This window comes from Bubalus bubalis, chromosome 23 (genome assembly GCF_019923935.1).
Source record: "Bubalus bubalis isolate 160015118507 breed Murrah chromosome 23, NDDB_SH_1, whole genome shotgun sequence".
NCBI lineage: Eukaryota > Metazoa > Chordata > Mammalia > Artiodactyla > Bovidae > Bubalus > Bubalus bubalis.
The window spans coordinates 36,982,021-36,991,116 of NC_059179.1; the positions used below are offsets into that span (position 1 = coordinate 36,982,021).

Sequence of the window (9,096 nt, forward strand, 5' to 3'; positions counted from 1 at the left end):
ACCCCCCTTGATGGAAAAGACCCTGATGCTGGGAAGGATTGAAGGCAGGAGGAGAAGGGTGGGGGACAGAGGAGGAGATAGTTGGATGGCATCATCGACTCAATGGACATGAGTTTAAGTAAACTCCAACAGATAGTGAAGGACAGAGAAGCCTGGCATGCTGTAGGCCATGGGGTCACAAAGAGTCAGACACAAGTTAGCTACCTGAACAACAACAATGAAACCCTTGGAGGGTGGTACATGGAAGTAGGTATGACAGAGGGGATGGTGAGAGGGCCTCCCTGCTCAAGGACAGCCTGCCTCACCTGCTCCCCAGACTAACAGATACAGGCAAGAACTTGGAGGAAGTGATTTTAAAACAGCAGAGAAGCTAAGAGGAGACTGAAGACGGGGAAAGCAACTTGCTGGGGATCCCTTAGGCTGTTGGCTGCACCATAAGCACACAGTGGAGGCTGTTTCCTGAGCCTTGGGTGACCTGGGTGACCTTGGACTTGACGACAGGTGCAGTGATGGTCATACACCCCAGGGACATGGAAGGCAGCTGTTGGGGACCCAAGCTGGAGCGGGGCCCCAGGTCTCTCCACCCAAGTTCCTCTCCTACAATAAGCATAGGTCCTGTTATCAGAGATACTTCCTGAGAAAACTCTCAGGAAGGCAGAGATCAGAAGGCCCCATGATTAATGCCTTGGATGCCGTGTGCATCACAGAGCCCAGTGATAAGGCCCGGGAAGAACTACAGACCTGGAGACACACAAAACCTGGAGCCCCTTCGTTAACTGAACACAAACAGCACACAACACAGCTCAGTCGGAATAGGGAAACGAGGAAAGGGAGTAAATGGAACACTCTAAGGAGACGTTGGGAAGGAAGCATGTCAGCAAGAGCAGGGGTCTTGGTCTGGCCACAGGTCTTGAGACGACCATGAATGGGAAGTCGCCCCCTGCTCTGACAGGGCCTCAGGCAGTGTCTTATCTGTGACAGGTCAGCACTGTGGGATCAAGTCCTCCAGCAAAGAGCCTTATTTTTTTAAATTAACTTTTATTGAGGTATAGTTGCTTTATAATGTTGTATTCATTCCTACTGTATAGCAAAGTACATGAGTTATATATATTTATATATATATATATATATATATATATATATATCTTCTTTTTTTAAATTTCCTTCCAATTCAGGTCACCACAGAGCACTGAGTAGAGTTCCCTGTGCTACATAGTAGGTTCTCATTAGTTATCTATTTTATACAGAGCATCAATAGTGTATATATGTCAATCCCAATCTCTCAATTCATCCCATTCCCGCCTTGGTATTCATACCTTTGTTCTCTACATCTGTGTCTCTATTTCTGCTTTGTAAAGAAGATCATCTATACCAATTTTTTCAGATTCCACATATATGCATTAATATATGGTGTTTGTTTTTCTGGTTGCTGGGCTCAGCGTTTCTCTTCAAGGAGTGTGTCGGTAGGTGTAACTGCTGCATGCACGGTATCTTTTCTGTATCAATTGCTCCTTCTGTTCCAGTTACATATGTTGCCCATCCCATTTCTTATCTCCATCAAATTTCTCATCTAAAGTACTGCTCAGTTTCTCACTCTAAGATACTCACAATCCCACAGCGAATGCAAGACATCTAATACAGAAGTTCACGTTGGCCACTGTGACTCCATTTTGAACCGTTTGCTGCTGCTAAGTCGCGTCAGTCGTGTCCGACTCTGTGCGACCCCACAGACGGCAGCCCATCAGGCTCCCCCATCCCTGGGATTCTCCAAGCAAGAACACTGGAGTGGGTTGCCATTTCCTTCTCCAATGCATGAAAGTGAGTCGCTCAGTTGTGTCCGACTCTTAGCGACCCCATGGACTGCAGCCTACCAGGCTCCTCTGTCCATGGGATTTTCCAGGCAAGAGTACTGGAATGGGGTGCCATTGCCTTCTCCTTTTGAACTGTTTAACATGGCTTAAATGCTGTAAAGTTTCACCTAAAGTAAGTAGGAATTATAGCCCCGAAGAAAAGCCACATTATAACACCTTGGCTACTCATTAGTGTAGCTGTGAGACCCGATTTCCTGTGATCTCTGGGGAGTCCAAGTTCTGCATCACACATCCTTGATCCTAACACACAGCCTGGGAGAGGGTGTTTAGGGCTCTCCATGGTTACTCTGGGGAACACTTGCAGTGTCTATGTGGCCCTGTGTGTGTAAGTCATTTCAGTCATGTCTGACTCTTTGCTACCCTATGGACTGTAGCCTTCCAGGCTCCTCTGTCCATGGAATTCTCCAGGCAAGAATACTGGAGTGGGTTGCCATTTCCTTCTCCAGGGGATCTTCCTACTTAGGGATAGAACCTGGGTCTCCTGCATTGCAGGCAGATTCTTTACTGTGTGAGCCACAAGGGAAGCCTTCCGCGTGTCCCTAGCAGATGTGAAATCCAGATTTCGGGGGCAGCATGGGACCAGCTTGATTAGACTTCGTTCCCTTTTGTTCTTTAACTAACAGAGGTGGTGAGTTTTCAGAATGCATATGAACATGGCCTTTGGAACAATGAAAATACGTCACATTCCTAGTCAATGTGTTAACACATTGTGCTCAGAAGGACAGCCAGTCTGGTTGGAAGCAGCAAGAAAAGACACTGAGTCAGCAGTCAGGGTTCTAGTCAAACTTGGTGACCCTGGGCCAGGACTTTCCACCTCTCTGGGTCTCAACTTTCTCAACTAGAAAATGAAATGGAAGACTCCATCCTTGAGTCAGCGAGTTGTAAGATGAGGGAGGTACGCTATGGAGTGTGGCCACAGTCTGACCCCAGATTCTGAGCTACCAGAAGGGAGCAGGAATGGGCTTCCCTAATGACTCAGATGGTAAAGAATCTGCCTGCAATGCAGGAAACGTAGGTTCGATCCCCGGGTCGGGAAGATCCCCTGGAGAAATGGCAATCCACTCCAGTATTTTTGCCTGGAAAATCCCGTGGACAGAGGAGCCTGGCGGGCTGCAGTCCCTGGGGTTGCAAAGAGTAGGACATGACTGAGCTAAACCACCAACCACCACAGACACAGAGCAGTGCCTGTTAGGGGGGTTCTAGCTCACCCAACTCAGGCCTTGTGTGCTCACTTCAAGGTGCGGGAAACTGGGCATCTGAGGGCCCAGGACTGGTTGGGGAAGCTCCAGGAGTGCGCCATGCAGCCCACAAACCAGATCATCTGGGAGCTTGAAAAAACTGGCCTGGGAGGGAGGATCCCAAGCCCACCCTGACCAATTCAAGAACAAGCCCAGGTAACAGGCCTCTTTATAAGCCCCTCAGGTGCTTCTCCTGTGCAGCTGGGTGACGCTCTCCCAGGATTCAGTATTTCTTGACTCCTCTAAAGGTGAGTGTTCTCATCCAAGGTCTAGGTGCGCTCTTATCTGGGAATTTATTGTGTTTTCATTTTGATGATAATCTTTTATTTTTTTAGCCAGTTATAAAGTTTTCTCTTTGTTGTGGTAATTTGCAGTAAGAGTTTTGTTTCCTAAATTGCACTATAAAATAAGGTCAATGGGGAACTTTCCTGGCAGTCCCGTGGTTAAGACTCTGCACTCCCAATGCAGGGGACACAGGTTCAAACCCTGGTCAGGGAACTAAGATCTGAGCTGCTGTGTGGTGCAGCATAAATAAATAAATATGTAAATAAGTAGAAAGATAAATAAATAAAATGAAGCTAAGGGGAATGTCCCAGGACCAGGGGAGTGGGGGTGCTATGAGAATTTTTTGTGACGATGGTGTCCCCGTCTTTACTCAGGTCTGAGTAACCTTGGCGAATATAGTCTGGGACTGAGAATGTGAAAGACACATCCAGTGTCACAGGCTGTGAGAGCAGAGAGTCAACTCTAAGACCAGAAATGGAGGCACAAATGTGGCCAGGGAGGAGAAGGGATGGGGGAGGAATGAGCCTGGGGTAGGGACAGGGATCAGAGGTTCCTCAGTGGGGAGATACAGCTGACATCCCTGGTAGGGGGACCCATGGGTGCAAAAGTTCAGAAGAGGGGAAGAACAGGTTCATTTTCAGGACTCTGTGTCCTTCCACACAAGCAGAGCTGCCATAACAAAGGCCCACAGATGAGGTGGTTTAAACTGCAGGAGAGCTTCCCTGGTGGCTCAGATGGTAAAGAATCTGCCCGCAACGCAGGAGATCTGGGTTAAACCCCTGGGTTGGGAAGATCTCCTGGAGGACTGCAGGGCAACCAACTCCAGTATTCTTGCCTGGAGAATCCCATGGACAGAGGAGCCTGGCGGGCTACAGTCCATGGGATTGCAAAGAGCTGGACATGACTGAGTGACTAAGCACAGCACAAACAGCAGAAACTTATGATCTCACAATTCTGGAGGCTGGAAAAGTCCAGGACCAAGCCATTACACGGCTGGGTCCTTCAGGCCTCTGTGAAGGAGACCCTGTGAAGACCCTGTCCACGTCTCTCTCCTTTTGGTGGTTGCTGGCCATCCTCGTTGTTTCTTATAGAAGCATCGCCCAGATCTCTCCATTTCTGTTTACATGGCCTGTGTGCATATCTGTATCCAAAGGTCCCCCTTTTCATCAGGACACCAGTTATACTGTATTAGGACCCAATCTAATGGCTTCACTTTACCTCTGTAAAAAGTCTAACTCCAAAAGGTCATATTCTGATGTCCTAGGATTTAGGACTCATCATATCTTTTGAGGGAGAATACAGCCCAATCTAAGCAGCAACCAACCTTGCATGTCTGGCTCAGGAGCCTGGACTCCACTTAGGTTGGATCTCTCTCCACCCAGAATCCCCAACTTTTCTCTTTTATGAAAGCTCAAATTATGTGGTTCTGGTACAAGCCCTCATCAACATGTGTCTTTTCATTAGCTCATTTTGTTTGCCATTGAGTATTTATTTTGGGCAAGCAGCATCTGTGACCCAAGGGAGCATCAGTCCCACAAAGTACAGGGCAGGAGAATACTCTGTTCCTGTTTTACCCTCAGGCTGGAAGAGCATCCAGCCTGTGATCATATAAAAATGAACATGAAAGAGTGAACAAACACAGAAAACAAGCATCTAATACTGTGGTAGCTTCAAGGAGGAGAAGGCGGTGGCACCGCACTCCAGTACTCTTGCCTGGAAAATCCCATGGACGGAGGAGCCTGGTGGGCTACAGTCCATGGGGTCGCTAAGAGTCGGATATGACTGAGAGACTTCCCTTTCACTTTTCACTTTCATGCATTGGAGAAGGCAATGGCACCCCACTCCAGCACTCTTGCCTGGAAAATCCCATGGATGGAGGAGCCTGGTAGGCTGCAGTCCACGGGGTCGCTAAGAGTCAGACACAACTGAGCAACTTCACTTTCATTTTTCACTTTTCACTTTCATGTATTGGAGAAGGAAATGGCAACCCACTCCAGTGTTCTTGCCTGGAGAATCCCAGGGACGGGGGAGCCTGGTGGGCTGCCGTCTATCGGGTCACGCAGAGTCGGACACAACTGAAGCGACTTAGCAGCAGCAGCTGCAAGGAAGCTGTGGGGAGGTTGATGCAACAGCCTAGAGAGGTGATGTCAGCCCCTCAGGGGCAAGGGCAGGGAGAGGGAAGGGGGGACAGACAAAGGAGGTGATGAAGATGAGAAACATGTCTCAAAAGGCCTCAGGGTGCTGGCAAAGGAAGACCCAAGCCACCCCTCCCCAGGGCAGCAGCTGGGCCAGCTGGCAGCACTACTCAGGCCCTGACCCTGCCACCTGTGGCCAGTGCATGACTTTTCCCACAGGTGCTGCCCTTCGCTTCCTTCCCAGGGCAGATAGCTGGCGGGACTTCAGAACCTCGGGCATGCCCGCCAAGAGGAAGGAGGAGCTGAGCTGGCCCTGCCGTGGTGAGAAGCCAAGTGGGAGGCAGCCTGGGGCCCTGCCGGCCTGCCTTGGGCCAGCCACCCTGCCACGGAGACCAGGCAGGCTCCGGCCTGCTAGGGAGCACCCAGTGGGTCTGTCCCCAATCACTGGTGGCTGCAGCAGGGGTGCCCAGGCCCCCTGGGGAGCAGCGTGGTGTAGGGATGGTGTTCTTCAATCCACCTAGAATCCCCCCCATTTACAGGTCAGCAAACTGAGACCTACAGAAGGAGAGAGCCCCAGCAGCAGCACCGTAGGAGGTGGCGCCTGAGATCAAGGCCTCCTCAGGCTTCCCTGGTGACTCAGTGGTAAAGAATCCACCTGCCAATGCAGGAGACATGGATTCGATCCCTGGTCCAGGAAGATCCCACATGCTGTGGAGCAACTAAGCCCAAGCGCCCCAACTTTAGAGACCTGTGCTGTAGAGCTGGGGAGCCACGACTACGGAGGCTGCACACCCGCGCTAGAGCCCATGCTCCGCAACAAGAGAAGCCGCTGCAATGAGAAGGCTGTGCGCCGCAGCAGAGAGCAGACCCGCTTGCTGCAACGAGGGAAAAGCCTATGCAGTAGTGAAAGCCCAGCGCGGTCAAAACCACATAAACAAAATCATATAATCTATATAAATTATATATATATAAAAGATCAAGGCCTCCTCTTCCATTCACCCTTAACTAACCCCTTGCTTCCCCAGCCTCTGACACCTGGGCTGTAGAATGGGAATACACAAGGCCCCTAGGAGCTGGAGCTACAATCTGATTGATCCCTGCTGTTTCCTCTCAGGAAACCTTTTGACCCAACACCACCTATTTCTCCTCTGATATCTAGCTCTTACGTCCTCAGTATCTCCTCTGGACACTCTTCCCAAGATGTGTTTGTTCAGCATATATCTCATGACTTAGATATTGCAGCCTCATATTGGGTGGTTCCTCATCCACTTTGAAAAAGGTATTTGGGTGCTGTGCTCCTTTGGAGTGACTCTTGCTCAGATAGAAAGGTGAGTCCTTTCTCTAGGCTGCAGTTTCCCAAATTTCCTGTAGGATCCCAGATTCGAAAACAAGCTTAGAAGTAGACCACCAGTGTTGCCCCTCAACCGGCACTGGGCTTCGGCCCACCTCTACTCAGTCACAAGTGAGGAGGGGGCCCTCCCCTCCAACAAAGCTCTGTTCTATTTCCCAGTGGCTCTAGCCTTTAGGAAGTTTTTCCTCATATTGAGCAAATCCGCCTCAGTGAGTTCCTCGAGGTTAAGCGTGATCACAACCTGCCCTCGGCATTTAGAACAGAGCCTGGTGACCTGAAAATATCAAGAATTATCTCTTGCCTAAATGAAATGTAAACTTCCCCTTTCTTTCCAGCTCTGCCCTCTCTTTGGCTGTTGACCAGACGAAACACCACTGGTCCCTTTGGAGAGAAGATTGCCTGGATTCCTTGACCAAACTGTAGCTGGAACCAGGAGAGCGTAGAGGATGGGACCCAGGGATTATCTGAACATGTTTCACTAAACCTTTGTCAAAAACTAAATCTAGTCACAGAAAGGCTTGGCTGCTATTAGTGTGGGTGGTGAAACCAAAGAACTACACAATCCCAAACTTTCCTAATGAGGATGGAAAGGTCATCAGGAATAGAGAGTCAGGAAGGGGCAGTGCCTAAGACCCAGCTAAGCCCCCAGAAGGACCACGGGCCTCTGAGACTGGGACTGGGACTGTCTCCTTTCAGGGGAGGTCCAGTGGCTAGGCACACCTTCCAGGGTCCCAGTGGCAAGAGACAGCCACTCCAAGGGCTGATCAGAGGGACTGTCCACAGAATTGTGGACAGGGTCAAGGGAATCCACTAGGGAGGCTAAATCACCCAGGGATTAGCAACCCCTGGAAGCTTCTACTTCCCTAATGTCTGAAGCTTACCTGGAGGGAGCTGTCAAGAGAGTCTAGAAAAGAGCTGGGGGCCAGATGACGAGCTGCTTGAGAGGAGCTGAAGCTGGCAGGAGAGAGGGGGCAGCTATCATGGGATCACAGCACAGAAGGGAGCGAGCCTGGGGAAGAAATACCCCAAACCATCCCTCCTCCCACCTCCTTCCCATTGATGGAAGCCAACCAGAAGGCCAAGGGCAAGTAGTGCAGAGATGCTGTCCATTGAGAGAGCTTCTAGGGCACAGAGCAGGAAGGAGAAGGCAGGAGAGACCTGGAATGGATTCAGCTCACTGTTAGCTCCCACTGTCCTATTCTTTCATCCAACAAGTGTTTATGGGTCACCTACTATCTGTCAGGTGCATGCTTATGGGAGTGGTGGTATCCCAAGACTCTTCTGGCTGCCAGAAATGTTTTTCAATCTGGTGCATATACATTTGTTCCCTAGTAGCTCAGATGGTAAAGAATCTGCCTGCAGTGCGGGAGACTCAGGTTCAATTCCTGGGTCAGGAAGATCCCTTGGAGGAGGAAATGGCCACCCACTCCAGTATTCTTGCCTGGAGAATTCTGTGGACAAAGGAGCCTGGCAGGGTACAGTCCATGGGGCTGCAAAGAGTCGGACATGACTGAATGACTAACACTGTTTCATCTTCACACATGTGTCAAAGTTCATTAAACTGTACTTGAGTTTGTTTTTTGTTTGTTTGTTTGTTTTTAATTTTATTTTATTTTTAAACTTTACAAAATTGTATTAGTTTTGCCAAATATCAAAATGAATCTGCCACAGGTATACTGTACTTGAGTTTTAAACATAGAATTTATGCACTTTGGAGCATCTAAATTGTCAATTTTTAAAACAGTGGGATGGCACCTGGCTATTCACCCAGGATCTCCTCTTGGCCCTGAAGGAAAGAAAACACCTCCAATCTTCTTATCTCTGGGTCTTAGATGATACTGTTTCCAAACAAAGCTGTATTTGAACAGTGTTTATTTTACTCTTTTGAGCGCCTCCAAAGGGCTTTTATAACTCTGTCTGGGTTCTCTAGAAGGATGCTCCCCGCCCACCCTACCACCAAAGTAACCAAGGGCTGTCTTCATAAGCCACCCGCTCCTGCATGGCTTTGCCAGGGTCTGCAGGTCAATGAGATAAGTCTGGGGTTCTTGTTTTCCTAGGAATTTTTGAACAGGAAGCCCTGCAGCTTGGTGTTTCCCTGTTATCTCCAGGGGAACACAACCTTTGGGCAACTGTACCCGTGAATTCAGGTTAACAGAGCCCTTTGAGATCCCACAAAGTCAGTTTCCCTTTCCTTGAATCTCACTTCATAAACAGTC

At 49.3% G+C, this 9,096-nt stretch overlaps 1 long non-coding RNA gene across 1 annotated transcript; it reads left to right on the forward strand.

The window, feature by feature from the left end:
• Positions 1-5,570: 5,570 nt before the first annotated feature.
• Positions 5,571-6,509, forward strand: LOC123331438. The gene is made up of 2 exons (XR_006548081.1): positions 5,571-5,850; positions 6,069-6,509. It is a non-coding gene; the product is annotated as an uncharacterized LOC123331438 (long non-coding RNA).
• Positions 6,510-9,096: the final 2,587 nt, after the last annotated feature.